At 35.1% G+C, this 18,385-nt stretch overlaps 1 protein-coding gene and 1 pseudogene across 4 annotated transcripts in view; one reads left to right on the top strand and one right to left on the bottom strand.

Annotated features, from left to right (window-relative positions):
- Nucleotides 1-18,385, bottom strand: part of Erbb4 (erb-b2 receptor tyrosine kinase 4) — a 1,229,537-nt gene that overhangs the window by 1,059,991 nt on the left and 151,161 nt on the right. The gene's annotated exons all lie outside the window — the stretch shown is intronic.
- On the top strand, nt 1,135-17,811 carry LOC105741553 (annotated as a pseudogene).

Genomic DNA, 18,385 nt, shown 5'->3' with positions numbered 1-18,385 from the left:
AATAAATTCCATGCTCCCCACCCCCAAGATACACTATTCTAGCTATTAAGACTGGCTTGCATTCTATGCGTGCCAATACACTGCCCATTCAGGATCACTGATTTCAGGGGGAGACAGGGAGGGCAGTCTTCTGAGTTAGGAAGCTGTAACAGATTAGTGCTGTGTGTGTGTGTGTGTGTGTGTGTGTGTGTGTGTGTGTGTTTGTGTGCGCGCGTGTAGCAGACTGCAAACTATGAATGAATTACAGTCTCTGCTTCAAGGTTACACAAATCAAATATTTTGTGAAGTACTGTAATCAAAATATTTGAAATACTGTAATCAAAATCTGTTGAAGTGTGAAGAAAACATTCCTGTTCATTTTATTTGTGATAAAAATATTATTGAACCTGGTATTAGCCTTTCTGTCATCTAGATTACATGACTAGTGTTGTTTCTCTCAATATCATAAAATACAGTCTGCAAAGACATACGGTTAAATCAGTCACAGTAAAATTCACAAAGATATGTAATCTATTTAAAAATAAAATGCCCAAATTTTCTGATGAACTCTTTCAATTTTCTTGATCAAATGAAATTTTCCTTTTGGGCCAATTATGTTTCATTAGAAGTTGTGTTGAAATAATGCATTCCCTTTAGAACAAAAATGGTATGTCATAAAACTTAGAGAAACATGAAAAAATAAAATTGTAACGAAGAAAAAGCAATTAAGAATACTAAAGTAAGATTATAGAAAATGCAACAATATTGAGGATACAAAACTGATGTCATTAACAATACTGACAATACACTGAAAATTTAGTACTATCACTCAATATGAATTAGCGTTAAGTCCCCTCTTAATTTTTCAAATTTAGTTTTAAGAATATTTGCCTTTGGGGCCGGGGAGATGGCTCAGTGGAATAAGTGCTTCCCTGGCAAGCGCAAGGGCCTGAGTTCAATTCCCGGTTCCGCAAAAAAAAAAAAGAATATTTGCCTTAGCCACTTAGATTTAAGAGCTAAAAAATGAAAGTGTACAGGCAACACACCTTCAGTAAGCCAATGAGATCTTTCTCCCCTTTTTGGTGACATGTAACGTGATATCCCTGTTCCACATTATACATCTGGCTCATAGTCTTCCATCTACACACCGAAATAATGAGGAAAACCGTGCTCTTCCACTTTCAGGAATTGTACCTCAAAGACAGGCGCCTACCTGTCACAGCAGCTAAATTAACCAGGACAGACATATGGCAGGTAAAGAAACATGTTTGAATCAAAAAATAAATAAATAAAAGCCTACATTCCATGTGTTGCTCCGTAACAATGAAGAAAGGAAAGTCTTACCATGTCAAGGTGCTAGCCTCACAGGGGATACAAATTTGACTAGCAAAATCCGCTCACGGGCAATTTCTATACCATTCATGGAATATAAATGAAGACAGAACAAGTATTAGAATAATTTCTCTGATACTACTGTGTGTCTTATATGAAGCATAATATAAAATATGATCATGTTAATAAGATTTAGTGTAAAATGTGTGGCCTGCAAGATCCAATTGCAAATATTGCTTTCATTTTCCATATAAAACTAACAAGCTCAAATGATGATCAAGTTATTATCCCAGTTTCACTGGACTACTTAAACATCATAGAAGATACAGATAAGATGGATTTGATAATTGCATAACTAAATCTGATATTGCAATGGTCTCTGTTACAGAGAATATTATGTCTTGCCTAAATGTATACGGTGGATCCTAATCCATAATGTGACTGTATTTGGTGATTCTTCCTTTAAGGAAGTAATGAAGGTTAAAAGAGGTCAGAAGGTTGTAAGGGTGGGACCCCTGTTTAATGGAACTGGTACCCTACCAGAAGAGACACTAGATGTGTGCCCTTCTCCTCACCCCAGCACAAGAGATGCTTCATGCATGGACATAGAACTAATGTGGTTATCAGCAATCTAGCAAACCTATTCTGAAAGCATCTTGCTCTTAGACATGCAGCTTTCAGAACACTGAAAAAATAATCTTCTGTTGTATTTTGCCCGGCCCACTATACTTCATTGCTGTAACCCTAGCAGACTAAAGCAGTGCCCATCAAATATCAAGCTTTGCTCTGTAACTACTTACCCATTTAGCACTGAGGAACTCCCTTACACTTCCTGAATTTGTTTCTTCCGTTGGTAAAATGCAAGCTCTAGGCTAGCTACACGGGAGGCATGCACACCACCAATAGTTTTTCTGCTTCGCTGGCTGAAGACAGGCTATTAATAAGAACTGTATTGCACAATAAAGCCTAAGTGCTACACCTGAGTGGGAAGATGTCACATCATACAGCACTGACCCCACAGGTCCCTCATAATCGACATGCAACACATGGGCCAGAAGCAAGGTTAGCATCACCTACTGTCTCTGGGAAACAGTTCTGCACCCCCAGCCAGATTCTGAATCAGAATCTACCTTTCACTGATTTTCCCAAGGTATACGTAGGCTTCAGTTAAATATTCAAACCTAGGACTTCCTAAAAGGAAGGACCTCTTAAAAGGAAGGTTGGAAAAAGCTCAGTATGAGCCATTGTATATTTTGTGTATCCTCCACATAGTGTAAAACTCTGCAATTACTTCTTAAACATTATAAGGAAGTTGAGTTCATAAAAAGGTTTGAGTATCTTGATACATACGAAGGTTATGGCAAGTAAGGCAAATATTTCTGCCTGCTGGCGCTAGGAATAGTAACAGTGCCCTTTTTACACCAGGAGGCTATATCTTTCTCAGACAGGATTCATTCCAAGCCTCAGTCCTCTTAATTTACTTACATTATCTAACTGGCCCTGGTATGCATTGAAATCCCGACTCTCAAATTTGTTTTTCTTCTGCATTATGTTGGATAAAAAAAATAAAACTGAACATGGAACAGTGAGAGGCTGTAATTATGTATCTGTCCTAAACTGAAATTCTCATTTAATCACTTTTGTTCTCTATTTATTTTCCTTCATTCCTAATTCTTTTTATCAGTTCAAATTTACTTTGATGCAAACCTCCCCCCCCAGGTTGTTCTCATGCGGGAATATGGAACTAAATCTCTAAAATGGAGATTAGTTGGCCAAAGACAAAATTCAAGCTAGTTCAAAGTGCTAACCTGGAGACCATAAACTGTCTGGTTACAACGAATGCCTCCAGAACTTCCTAAGAAACAAAAAAATTAACCATTTAACTTGTACTGCCTCAAAAAGATATTTTTGGAAGTTATGAAAACTAACATATTCTTAGCTATCTTGGACTATGAAGCTTTCAAGCGTAATAACTTTCAACGGAATTAATGAAGATGAAGGAAATGTTTAATCTAGTAATCTTATTTTGATTTATAATTTCTATCACATTGGAAATTTATTCTCCTACTTTCACGTTCTGCGTCTTGTTACTACTTTATTGTTCAAAATCGCAAAAGCCAGTCTTGCTGTTAAAAAAGATACTGCTTAGGTATGATTACCACAAGTTCTGCGTATTTCCTCACAGCTTCAACCATTCTGCTGATAACAATAAATGGTAAACCTTAATACTATGAAGTCATGTGTTTATTTTTACCTCTTTACAAACAACAAAGAGTTTCCTAGAGTCGTCACCTCAAGCTCAGTGTATCTATAATTAAATTTCATTTCTACCATATAGGCAACTTTTTTTTCTTGTCAGATTACTGACTTTAATGGCACTATTATTTTAGAAACTGCATAGAAACCTACTAGATAGGAACTGGAGATATCGGCGAAACATGACTGTAGACCCAAGCGCTTTCTTCATAGCTTCTTCACACATGTCATCTTTGGTAATTTTCTGCCTATCAGTCTGGGAAACATGGACATGGTTTTCTGATCTTACTGACTCCCCTGGAACTTGCCACCTCCAGTACTTTCATTTGTAGGCTTGCCTTGAAATACTAAGCCTTTAGGGCTTTCTTGTTTAAATATCATGACTAACTCTCACTACTTTTAACAAGTGAGATCTAAATTCTTCATGTTGGTTCCAAGGCCTCCAAATATCTAACAGACGACTGTTAGTCTTCTCTATGCAGTTCAGTTTTTTATTACCTCAAATATATGCAATGCTTAAATTTTTTTTATTTGCATATTCATTTTCTATCACCAATACTCTGGTTTCTTTTCACCTATTGGAGTTTTAATTAAATAAACACATCTTTATTATGGACATTTTTATGTCATCTTTTGAGGCCCATTACAACGTTCACTGCCCTCATGAAATATTTCTTGAGTGTACCAGTACTCACTATTTACGCTGCAATTACTGATAATTTCAATAAGCATTTATTTGGACCATTTATTATTGCTCAATGACTAGTTCAGCAGTTTACATAGATGATGCATTTTCCATCTCAATACCCCTATGAGGAATTACAACTTCCATGCCATATGCAGAACCCAAGAGGTAAAACACAGTCCAGGCCCTAAAAAGCTTGGCTTTCAGCTGAGAGCCTCATTGTCTTCACCCTACTTGATGAGAAAGGAGGGAGAAAGCATAAAACAGACAGAATGGGGTAGGGAAGAGACCTGTCCAAACAAAACAAATGGAATGGAGTCCACTACACCATAAATAGTATTCTGCTTTGTGAAGGTGGCAACCGTATATCAAATATTTAACATTTATATGACAAAATGTCACTTTCTAAATTTGAAAATCATGATATTAGCACAGACTAACAGAACCTGGACCTCCATTTACAATGCTAAAGAGCCTGAATGGCAACAAGCCAAGTTCGAACTGATTTTTTCCACCACAGCGTCCTAAATCTCGTGTCCCATTTCTTTACTTAATGTGTAATATATTAGGCAGAAAACAGGGAAAACAGACATAAAGAATGGCTGTGCTCTCTCTTTCCTGTCACCTGTTACTTAGAGCCCGTGGACACAAATTGAATTTAAATTTATAAGCAGGTTCCCCCTAAATTGCTTGACTTCATCACAAAGTAAAATGTGGAAATTCAGCACATTTGACTTTATTCAAAGGATAGGACCTCCAGTGACACAGAACAAAGAACCCTATGTTGACCTTGAATGCTACAAGGATCCGAGCTCTGTTTGCTTGCCAATATAAGATGGCTGCCTACGTCTCAAGCCAAATGCCCTATGCCCAGCTGCTTCCAGTGCTTTGCATAATGACTGCATCTTGCATTCTGCCTCCAGGCCAAGGTACATGTCCACCCGGGCCTGAATAGCCTCATTTGCCCGTCAGCTCTAAAACAAGTTAAGACTGTACTAGACTGACACCAAAAACAGCAGAAGAAATCTCTAACGTTAGTCATACAAGACCAGTGATTTTTTTTTTACTCAATAAATAAAATAAAGGATAAGACAGTGATAAAGAGGTTGATAATATGAAATATTTATCAACTGTTTAGTATATACTAGAGTATTTACTAAGAGCCTTGCATACGTCATCTAATACAGTGCCGAAAATAAAATTAGAATAAACCCTATACAGTACATATTATGTTATGTACACTTCAGAGACTGAGAAATATGGTAGAGAAGTTAAATAATTTGCTCAGTATTATAGTCATGTAGGATGACAGAACCCAATTTGAATCCCATTGCAACAGATTTGTTATCATAATGCTAAGAGAGTATAAACTCTCCTACAATACACTTTCTTAAATAATTAATCAGATTTTAGTCATGACTCAGTTTTAGGAAACATTTTATTTTCTTTCTTTTCTTCTTATGCTCATAGAAACTGGGGATAAATTCACGGTAATGATAAGAATATAGTTTACATCATTATCGTGTAGCCCTGTTTACTAAAGTATTATTCCAGGATTTCTACATCATTTATTACTGCTTGTTAAGCAAACAATAAAAAAATAAGTGTCCTGAGAACAATGGTGCAGCAGGAAATTTAAATAATTTTAAATGTAAAATGCCACAAAATATATTCAGGTTTCTCTTCAGATTGCATAAATATCTCGCCTTTTTTGAATGTCACATTTTTTAAACATCTTAAAATGTATTAAGACACCAAGATATAGTTCCATTTTTAATATATGAGTGGAAGCTATTACACTAAAAATACATATATATTATATATAATTTGATTTAAATATGTATAACTAGGAAATAAGTTTATAAACACTGAGGCAGATAAGCTTTTTAAGTGGCTAATTACTGAAAAAAATCCATCAATAATAATGCCATATGAGATATATATATATACATATATTTTTTTATATATACATATATTTGGTACAGGGTCTCACTACGTAGCTCGGACTCGTAATCCTCCTGTTTTCAGCCTCCCTGGCACTGGGATTACAGGCATGTGCCACCATGCCCAGGCTTGGTGGCTGGCTCCGTGTACCCAGGGGCAGGGCCGGCATAGCATGTGGTGCTGTGGATTGAACCCTGGTGCCTGCACTTGCTTAAGCAGGTGCTTAGTCCATTGAGCTATCTTGGAGGCCCTACATTACATTTTTAACTAAAGTATTTCTACTTCTCCTGTATAAGAAAGAAGTTATATTGCTAAAACCTTCTAAGAAAAATACAGAAATAATATACAACAAAAGATTTAGGTCACAGTTATCATGGAGGAACAAGAACCCCAACAATCTAAAAGATGAATATGCTTGTCTTACAATTATTTCTCTATGACTCAAGTAGCTTCAACTCACATAAATGCAAATGATGTGTGTGTATAAGTATATATATTCTGTTCAGCTCCTTAAAAATTATTCTTTACATCCCATTCAGTTTTTAGAAGACTTCAGTTTTATGGAGATGTTATGTTGCACATGTGTATATTTGTAAAGAGAAAGAGCTGAAGCATTATAACACAAGAGAGATAAATGAAAAGCATGGTGTACATTCTGCTGTGGACTTTCAGAAATTTAGTTATTAATTCGCTTTTGTACTCTGATTTTGGGAACTCACAAGTAAAGAAAATTGCATGTTCTTTTGGGCTATTTAATTTCCTTCACTAACTGTGCTGCTTTATAGCAGTACCATAGTAGTTAATGTCCTATATTTAACAAGCAAATACTGAAGACTATTAATTTATACACTTACTGATAAAATCTGTAGAACTAAATGTAGGAAAGAAGGGAGAAGAGATATTCTTTTCCCAGACTGAATTAATAAAAAAAAATGAAAGATGGAGTTACAAGTAAAACTAAATTAATGTGAACCTAATCTGATCAAAAATAATCAACTGCTATTGAAGCTTGCCTGATACTGTAACAGCGAAGTGTAGTGCAGCTATGCTACTATTTGTGCAACTTTTTCTCAATAAAGCCACTCTAATAAGTTATCTGTGTTTTGAATTTGCATCAGTAGTAAGCTAATGGACAGCTAACTCAATCTTTGCAAGATTAAATGCTGACAATGCAGTGTTGATTTTATGGGCTCTTGGAAGAAAGCAGCCTACATTGTCTTGACTATTATGTTCAAAGAAGAAAAAATAAACAGACAAATGACAGAACAAAGTTTCTCTCCATGCAGACTGTACCTGGATTATGCATTTTAGACACAGAATTCAAAGAGATTTGTAAAAATGTTCACTATTCTTTTCCCTTTCCTCGTTCATTATTTGGTTGACATTGTCTTCAGTGTCACAGCTTAAGATGCTGTGTAATTTATACCTCTTACATGATATGGGAAAGCCTAACAGTGGCCCCAGAATCAGTGAAATTTCAAAAGCACTTAAATGTCTCTGGCTGTGTAACACACACACACACACACACACACACGCACACACACAATCTGGAGAGAGGAGAAGGCCAGAGAATGAGAGTGAATCATTGCTTTGAACAAGTGACTGCCATGCCATCTCCCTACAGAACTTCAAAAGATTCCACAGAACCACTGTTCTGCATCACTGTATTAAGAAAATCTCTATTTTCAAAGATGACATATCTCCCACCATTAGGAAACAGTAAGACATGTACCAAGTAAGAACTCTGATTAACACTTCTTTATATTTGACATGGATCTTCCACCTGCCTTTTTCTCCAGGACAGACATTGGAGTAATTCTGGAAAGTGAAACTTGAGTGTGAGCACTGGCTTCATCTGCTGGAACATCATCATTCAGCCGATCCTGTTCACTCCTGCCTGAACATTTCTATTTATTCCTATTTCTCTCTTTTGTTGTCTACGTGACCCATATTACTTTGGTTTTGAGGAATTCCCTAACAAACTGAAATTAATATGTCTTGATTGAAGTGTATTTTATCTCATGGATTATTCATATTCTTATAAACTATTCATAAATTTCAGCATACCTAGGTCCTAATGAGCATTATCATTTATATAAACATTTCTGAAAGTATCAGGTGTTCAAAAGTGAAGATGATAACGCCATTAAAAATGAAGAATTAGGCAAAGATCTAGAAATACTTGAATATTTATTATATTGACCACCACATTCTTTTGATAATTTTGAAAGTCTTAAAGTGCCATTATATTTGTTGGAAACATAAGCACACTCTTTCACTTTCCACACATGCTCTTGAGCAGTACATTCAATCCTTGTGAATTCACAGCTGAAACCTACAATTTTCTAGCAAAATATTTCATCTTATTAACTAAAAGACTGGGACAAATTTGAATTGAAGTGAAGCACAACTAAAGCTGAATGAACTGGGTTTCAGCTCTGAAGTCCCTTCTGCCACAAGGGAGCTATGAGTCGCTTTTATTTTCCATCTCTAACTGTATTTGGTTACGCTAAAAAACATGCACTGCACACCCTAGTTACCTGCGAAGTCATGAAGTAACCTTACGCTGATTCGCTTACATTTAAACACTGCTTTCCATTTGCACACAGAAGCAGCATGATCAGCGTGTCAGGAGCCACCAGGTGCAAAGAAGTCGCAGGCAAGCACCATCGATCTGCTGCACTCAAGCCTGGAGTACGAGAATGGGGCACTGCATCTGAATACAGTCAGATGAAGAGTCATCAAGAGAAAGAACATGCAAATGAATTCAGCATTTCAATAGTCTTTCTTTATAAATATCTGACCTAGAATGACCCCTATGATCTTTTATAGTTTTTTTTTTTTTTTTCAGGTTAGGGTCTACAGGGTGTTCAGGGTCTCACTACCAGATCAGACTCCTAGTGATTCTCCTCTTTACAGCCTCCAAGTGCTGGGATTATAGGCACACCACCATGCCTAGTCTCAACCACCTTCTAGGTGGGCCCCAGAGGTGGGGCCGGCACTGCAGACCCAGGGATCAAACCCCCAGCCATCACGCCTGCTTGCAGGTGGCTTTAATCTGCTGAGCTATTTGGCCAGCTCTGACACCTACTATCTTGAACCAGAAAGTTCTTGAGCAAATTCTCTGCCAACATATTGCCAAGAAGGTCGTTTCCATAGGTCTCTAGTAAATTAACTTTGGCAAATTGAGAAAACAAAGCAAACAATACCAAATGCGCATTCTCATGAAAAGATAAAATGACACAAAGAGAAACAATCTAAAAACTCATGCACTTACTCCAAAAGGTTGAAAAATTAAACTTTCCTTCTATCATTTTTTAAACACATTGAATTGTGTGTGCAAAGGTGCAATCCTACTGTGCATGTGCAATCCTACATTGCCCAAGGGACATTTGAAAACTTTCAAAACAAAACATGGTTAGCATTTTTTAAATGTCTATAAAAATATACAAAATAAATGTAGTCCCAATCTGTACCTACCATACATTTGTTTTAGTTTTATCATAAAATGTGTAACAAACTAAAATATGATTCAAGAAGTAGGGTTAAGGACAGTGTTTCCTTATAAATGATATCCAGAAATCTTTTCAAATCACACTTTTTGCACATGTTTTATACATGCACACATATGATAGGAACATGATCACTCAAATTAAGAAACTGATGGCACAAACTTAGCTCACATATCTTAAGAAAAGATGCCAGATAAAAATATTTTCAAACATGCTTTAGTTATGCATTAGCATGCTAATTATACTAAATATGCTTATTCTCTTCAAGTGTGCTTAAACTTATTATGGTATTAATCAGAGAATTTTTCTTGCAATAATTTAGGTCCTTCAAAAATACACCGCTTTTTTTATGTGCAGGGTCTCACTATGCAGGTGGGACTCCTAGTGATCCTCTGGATTTCTGCCTCCCTAGCGCTAGGATTGCAGGTGTGCACCACCACCTCCAGACTCCATCACCAGCTCAGAACATTTGGGGGTGGGGCTGACGTGGCATGAGGTGGCAAGGATTGAATCCTGGCCCCTGTGCTTATATAAGCAAGTGCTTAGGCTGCTGAGCTATCTTGTTGGCCCTTACATCACTGTTAAGGTGATAATTGTTACTTCATAAATTTTAAAAATAACTTTAAAAATCTAGAATAGTGTAACTTATAAAAATGGATAACAATTAAGGATTGAATCAGATATATTTTATATTTTATTTATTTACACTATAAAGCAATATTTTCAAAATTAGGGAAAGGTTATCTCAGAAAATAAAATTGTATGTTGTATATCAGAATTGAATCGATCTATGTTTTCTAAGGCAAAAACCATAGGAAGGGAAGAAGTTAAAAGGGTTTTTTTTTTCCTGTTTTGTCTCAATATATTCATTTGCATTTTGTTTCATATTTTTCTATCTTTTAGAAGATAAACCTCAACAGTATCCTAATAGAATAGAAAGTGACAATTAAATGCATTCCTATATCAGATGAAAGGTATAGATTAATTACACTCATTCTTTGCAACTTAAAATGCTGGAAATTTGATACTGTTTATATTTCAGAGGAAAAAAAACTTATAACTCTGCAGATAGTAAAAATATCAATTCAAAATCGTATAAAACAAGGTGCATCCATTTTTCTCAAAAGAAGTACTTACGTCTAAAATGATTAGGTACCACATCTAAATAATATTCACCTCCATTTGAAGAAGGAATAAAAGGTAATGTAAACTTTTCTCATCAGTTTGCTGCTTAGGAAAGCTATTAAAAAAGTGACATTCTAATACTAAATATATGCATTTATGCTTATAATATGGCTGGAGGATTTCTTAACTCCTCACATAACTGTAGTATGTTCTCAAGTGGCACCAAAATTGATCACTGTGGGCTGATACTGTATTCAACGGCCAAGTACACGTTCAGGTCTCCAATTGCTACATTAGAAACAGGCATGATTAGCTCATATTATGACCAGAAAAAAGTCACCCAATAAAAATCCTGTCAACTTGTCCACATAGGACCTCAAATTACTGTAATAAAAACAAATCCACCCATAAACATATTATATAATCTCATAGATCATCAAGCTTTCAGAAATCAAAACTCAGAAATTATTTATTCTGAAACTTAAAACAATGATCCTCCCATGACTGTCATACCTGTGATACTGCGTAGCGCCTCCCTTTGATACGTGGCTCCCAGGCCACAAGGCTCCCCCTGAAGGGGTCTGCCATCAAAGGGAATTTCAGACCTCTCCCTAGGTTGCTGCGTCAGAGTCTGCATTTCCATGTGTATACAGATATGTGTGCATATATGTAATATTACTGTAGTATACACACATATGTAAACACTACATATATAATATATACACATATTGTCTATGCACAATATTTGTTTCGTAGCATATATATTATAAACACATATATAATATATATATATGTTATAGTTTAAGAAATAGTTACATAAACCATATGTAAAAAAATTTGTATATACATATTTCTCACAATGTAATATATCATGTAGTGTACATTTATGTACTTCGCATTGTCCAAACAACCCTAATCAGACTAATGCTAACATTTTATAAGTAGACCTTCAATAAATATGTTAATGTATATGTATTTTCACCTATACTTCTGAATATTTCCTGGAAAATACATTTTAAATATTAGAGTAAGAAACATGACTTTGCAATGAGTGATATAGACAGCACTGGGCCATGTTCTGTAAAGAAAATGCTTTTTCCAATTCTGTTGATCTTTATATTGAATATTGTGCTTTCGACTTCTATAAAGTTAATAAATGTTTTCAATTTTTTAATTAGTTGTCATATGTTGTCTTTATCTATGAGTAATAAATGCTTTTCTTATAGTTTGGGATTTCAATAACCACAAATTTGTATGAAATTCATATTATTATATTAAATTTATTGAAGACCTAAAACATTAATTTTCATATCTCACCATATAATAACTGCTTAGTCTGACTCCTAATGATCAACTTATTTCTGATGAAAATCATAGTAATTAACCCTGAATGATTAACTCTAAGAATCATCAAATGCATAATGATTAAGAATATGGACAGACATCTCTTTGTTTCTTCCATGTGTCTCAGAATTCTATATCAATGCAAAATTTGTAGGAAAGAAAATAACATACTAGTCAAATCCTTCCCAAATCTGTGACTGACACATTTTTTTCAATATTTATAACTGGCACTTCAGTGGGGGGTTGTGGCAGTTACAGAGAAAACTTCAACATTTGATACCTGACTTGGGAAGTGAAATATAACTTGAGAGACAAAACATATTGAATACTTCTATGGTAACTAGGCTAATTTTCTGGGATGCAAGGAAAGGAAAATGTGATGAGAAGAAAATGTTGAAATAAGTTGTAAAAGCATTTGTTTTCTAGTACTTTAAAAGTACCTCCAAGATTAAAAGAACAGCAAGTACAAAATTACTCTCTAGTTATTTGTTAGCTATTTGTTTTATCCAAGACAACCCCTATGATTACTTAAGTCTGCACCATGACTTCCCAGTTAATTACGATTTAATATCAAGAACCACTGTCAGATATTTTCAGAGTCCTACCAATCCCTGACACAATATTTTTCCCCTTATGACTGCTTATTGGATATAATTAAAAAGTTTTTGATTTTATGAGCTCATTTTCTTAAATAATGCTTACTCCTGATGGACTACTACTCACTTTACCAGTATCCCTAAGTTGTGTTTTAGAATAAACGTGTCTTTCAATTCATGACGGGCACCACTTACCAGCCCAGGTGGCTAGGCGCTCTTAATGAACACAGGAGCTGGTTTTCCTGCCTCTGAGCGAAACATCATAGAAAGGAAGTGACAGCAGCTGTGACCCTATCTGTAGAAGTTTACGAGACCAATTTGTAGAGAGATTGAGTTACAATGTTATTGTAATACCTCATCAAAATTCTTATCCAGACTTTTACCAGAGACTTGACACAAAGAGACTGGCCTGTAACTGCTGAGATCACTTCTAGTAACTTACCCAGAGCACTGAATGACCCTTTCAAGTTAACCTCAGTTATTTCTCTCTCCTCGGTTGTCACAGAGAGTATATAAGAAAGGGCAGACCTAATGGTTTAGGGCAGGCAGGCAAAGGACTCTGACATCTTCCCTGTTCTTCTGCTTCCAAAGAAACAAGATTTCCTGATAGGACTAAGACATTACATTGGCAGAAAACCTTATGAAAAGGTTATGCCAAAGACTACTTGATTTTTTCTGTCAGCTTGAAGCAATGTAATAGCTATATTTTAATTTTATAACCAGTTCAATATAGCAATGTATGTGCAAGAAAAAATTATCCATATTTAAGAGCAAAATGGCAATAATTTATGCTTGCTTAATGACATAATTACAGCATTCATTTTCCCCATTCATTTCTACCTAAAATCGGTTTTCTAAAAGTAATGGAAACCAATATGGTTTTTGCTAAGAAAACATCTGGCAATTTAATTTCAGGAGTGATTTCGGTATGAGATAACATCAGAAATGAAAAGGAAGAATAGAATTGTTTTTAAATTCCATGTTTGTAGAATTTATATGTACACACACAGCACAAGTACTCTGCTATGCTCCACAATAGACTGCTTTTCAAAAGACAGAAAAAGAATGATGTAGCTGCAAACTTCACACTTATGACAGAAAAACTCAGCGTTTGCAAAATAATTGAAAGATTATACTTCAATGCAAATAAACACCTTAAGTAACCTAGTTCAGCTAAGACATATATAGGGGCTGACAAATGAACTTTAAAAAAAAAACCCCAAAGGCACTAGAAATAAAAATACTTTTTATTTGAGGTTTACTTCAGTATATAAAATAAATACCTGTGATTAATTCTGCATTTAAAACAAACCCTATAGGGGTAAAAAGGATTGGTAAAGTTATTCAAATATAAAGAATCCCATGCAGTGATTTTACTAATGGATTCAAGAAAAGAGACAGCCAGGCAAAGATCGTGTGTTTCTCACCCTTATGGAAACCACATTTTTCTTCCTGAGCAAACTACAAAAATCCTATTTGTCTACCTATATGATTCAGCATCCAATTCAAAGATTAAAACAAGCCTATACATGCTCAACATTATCTATGTAAATTAAGAAGTCCTTTTTGATACACAGTGAAATGAGAATGTCCAGTTTTGTTATCACCTTCATGAAATAAGTTTGAAGACTGGAATTGGTGGTCCTTAGTTTCATTTGTCTTATTTCTTTCAGTATGAAACCTGTGTCCCTGGCAATCACACAATAGTGTAGCAGTGCAGAGTTTGTTTGTTTTCTATCATATTTTTTCTAGTACATTATAATATTAGTATGAATTTCAACAACAAATTGAAGGAAAACAGGCATCCTATAGTTGAGGATAACAGATAAAATTTCCAAGCACAAGTTATGTGCTAAAAATTTTGACATTTAAATTGACACATACCCAAACTTTGGCAATTGACATATGGACAGTCTGATTATTTGATCTGTATTTTAAAACATCATGTTTATTGATGACTCTTGTTATAAAAATACCATGCTACCTAATACCTTTAATCTCTTATTTGCCTAAATATTAAGATGGGCAATCAGTCACTTTGAATTTTCCTATCTTTCTTTCATCTCTTGTTCCTTCTCACTTGCTATTTCCTACTTGAATATTTTAATCAACTTCCATGCATGAACCTTCTGTTGGAAACACAGATACAAAATATAGTTATTTCTATATCTTTAGTTTTGTGTATGGAAGTAGTAATAACTATCCTCACTGTAAATAAATGATTACACTTAGTTTGGATTTTGGTTATTATCAAGCACAGTTTGACATTCGCAGAATCCACAACAAGCTGAGGCAAGAATAAATAACAGTTGGCTCCATACCTGTCATTGTAAATACTGATGAAATTATGAAGTTTTTCATACCTTTATATCCTCAATTGTTTCTGTATAAGATGAGCCCTAAGTGTCTCTAAAGACTCCCTACATTTATTCAACCTTTATTTAAAAATTCAGTGCAAGCATCATAAAGATGTATTGATTTATAAGGCTTTCACCATTGCTAGATCAAAAAAAAAATTAATGACAAAAATACAAAGCTAAGTAAAATTAAGCAATAAAATTAAAACAAGGTCAAGCATTGTAGTAAACCCTCTGTAACCCCAGCACTTTGGAGATTGAGGCAGGAAGACTATATGAGTTTGGGGCTAGCCTGCACTACATACTGAGACCTTGTCTCAAATACACACACACACACACACACACACACACACACACGCCCATATACACATGGACTGCACTGGCTGATGGTGAGTGCTAGGGGCTCAGTCATCCTGCATGAGACAGTGTCTGGCCAGGAGACATCTTGGGAAAGTGGTCATGAGATCAGAGCTCAGAGCTGCTGCTGGCTCCATCTAGAGGCTCCCAGCTGGGTTCAGGGTCATGGAAGATGTGCTTACATCTGCAGGTTGAATGAGTCTGACCTCAGCCAGAAGGTTCAGGCTCGCTGAGATTATCCACTACATGCCAAGATGCCACTGCTGTCCTGTTGGATAGATGGGCATAGAACAGGAATCAGACTCCACATGTTTTCTACCAGTGACAACTGAGACAGACCCAGAAGTGACTTTTTGTTTGTTTGTTTGTTTGTTTCTTATTTCTCTGTCCTTTCTTATTTTTTTGCGGTTGGCCTTCTTGAGTTTATTTTTTGTTTTTGTATTTTCTTCATTGTTTGATCTTGTTTTTATATGAATGTGAATATAGTTTTTAGCCTCTTTGTGGTTGTTGTTCTGTTCTGTTTTTCTTCTTATCTCTTCATTCTCTTTTTCATTCCAGTCTTCTAGACCAGTTTCCCGAAGTTAGCATGACCTCCTCTTGTTCTCCAACCTTAATTTTAATCTTTTCTTCATCTTCACTTCTCTATTTTCTCCTTAACTCATTTAAAATTTAAACTCTGAAGGCAAAATTGATATATTAAGAACTTGGATATTGCATAAAAGTTCATGGTTTGTTTTAGATTTTGTCATAGAACCACAAATCTAGTTCACATGGTCAAAGGCGGAAAATCAAAGGTTTAGTTTGTCACTTCTAGGCTATATTTGATTCTATTGTCATGGCTGATATTACCGATATTGAACAGTGACTTAATTGTTCTAAAAAGCTATTCTCCTTGGTATTTCAAGACTGAGATTACTAAGGATCACAGAAAATACTGTTACACAGTGCAAAAAACCCCAGGGACTTGGCCAAACAGCAAGCAAACTTCTCATCCCCAACAAATTGAAAAGGTAGGGTCTTGCAACAGACTCAAAACCACCAAATGACTTACACCTGAAAGCATCCTCAGAGAAGGAATCATCTCCTACAGGTTATAATTATTAGCAATAAAGCAATCCACCATGGGCAACTTACAAATATCACTTCAGGAATTAAACTAATAAAAAAGTAAAGAATATATGAAGTCACTTAAACAAGATGAAAAGCATCCAGTCCACTAAAGGCAAACTCTGGGCGCAATGAAGCAGGATAATCTGAAAGCCACTCATCTAGCCTTGCCAAAATGTTAACAAGAAAGCAACCAAATGAGGCTCCAGAAAAAATAAAAATCAAGTCAGGAATAAATTTCCAAATAACTGAAAAGACGGTGTCCACAGTAAAAACCATGCTTAGTGACACTAGAGAAGATATAGGCAAAAAGCAGAAGTGCTTAAAAAAAAATATGGATGGCAGGAATACTCAGGACAAAAGAGAAATGAACTCCATAAAGGAGAATAAAAATTCATTGAAAGTGTCCATAGCAGATTCATCCACTGTGGGAACAGGATCTCAGATAAAGAGGATAGGCTTTCAGTTAGAAATCACAAAAAAGAACGTTGTCTTTCTCAAAATAACTGTAAGTTACATTTGCAACAGATAATTTTTTCCCAAAATCCTGAACTTTATATACAAGAGAATATAAAAGGATCATCAGACAGGATCATCTATACAGTAGATACAAGGATCCTCAAGATGAACATAAACTTGGAATAGATGGCATACAGCAATTCTGTGAGGACCTGGCCCTTGATCCAACCAGCATTAGTGTTTGTCCAGTGCATGAAAGTTCAGAGAACTCACACGATAGAAGTTCTCCAAGCAGGAGTTCATGGAAGAAAGAGTTAGGATGTGACAGCATAGAGAAGATAAAGGCTCAAATACCCAAGATGAAACAAGAACTAAAGAACCTGGATGATTTAAAGATTTTACTAGTTTAATTTAAATTTTAATTTTGCAAAGAATCTAGCACAAGAGGATTGGATCTAGAAATGGCCATTTCCTATTGGAACTTGAATGCTTAATGGAAGATTTAGATTCTTAGACTTACAGAATAAAGTTTTTTTGGAACATCACACATGATCAATAGCAAAAGAACCTTGGAATCCTTTAGACTGAGTATAATGGTTGCATATGACAAGTTTAATTATGAAGAAGAAGGAACCTGGCCTGTTCTTATCAATGATTTTGTGGAACATGCACACCCTCAAATTAATGAGAAAAAGTACAACAATTTAACACTAAAGGAACCTTCTAGAATGTACATATTCTATATAAAAATACAATGAAAATTTTCACAGTCAACTTCTACTATCTGGACTGAACCGAAGATCAATCCTCACTATTCAAACTGAGAGCTGAGACAAAGCTTTAAAAACTCATTTTGGCCCATATCATATTTCATTTTTCTAATGGTGGTTTGGGCTTTTCTTTTAATCTGGGCCACTTCAAACAGTTATATTTCTAACACTGTGAATTCCATCTTAATATCTGTGGGCCATTCTACTTCATTCTCCTATAAATTATAGAAGCTTTATGGTAATTATTTGGAGGTTTTCACTCTTGGATAAAGAACCATGCTTTCTTCATGAGAGAATAGTTTGGCATAACAGTTAAATATAACGAACATCAAAAAAAGGATAGGTAAAACTCTTAAAGACATTAGTTTAGGGAAAGACTTTATGAACTATAAAAAAGAATCAACAAATGAAATCTCATATTGTTAAAAGGCTTTTGCAAAGCAAAAGAAATTGCCAACAGTGTGAAAAGTTAACCCACAATGTGGAAAAAATATTTCTCCACTGTTGCTCAGACAAATAATTACTACAGAGAACATGTAAAGAACTAAAAAAAAAAAAAAAA

This window comes from Octodon degus, unplaced genomic scaffold (assembly GCF_000260255.1).
Source record: "Octodon degus isolate 3935 unplaced genomic scaffold, OctDeg1.0 scaffold00016, whole genome shotgun sequence".
NCBI classification, from domain to species: Eukaryota; Metazoa; Chordata; class Mammalia; order Rodentia; family Octodontidae; genus Octodon; species Octodon degus.
This window is presented reverse-complemented; position numbering and strand designations above follow the sequence as displayed.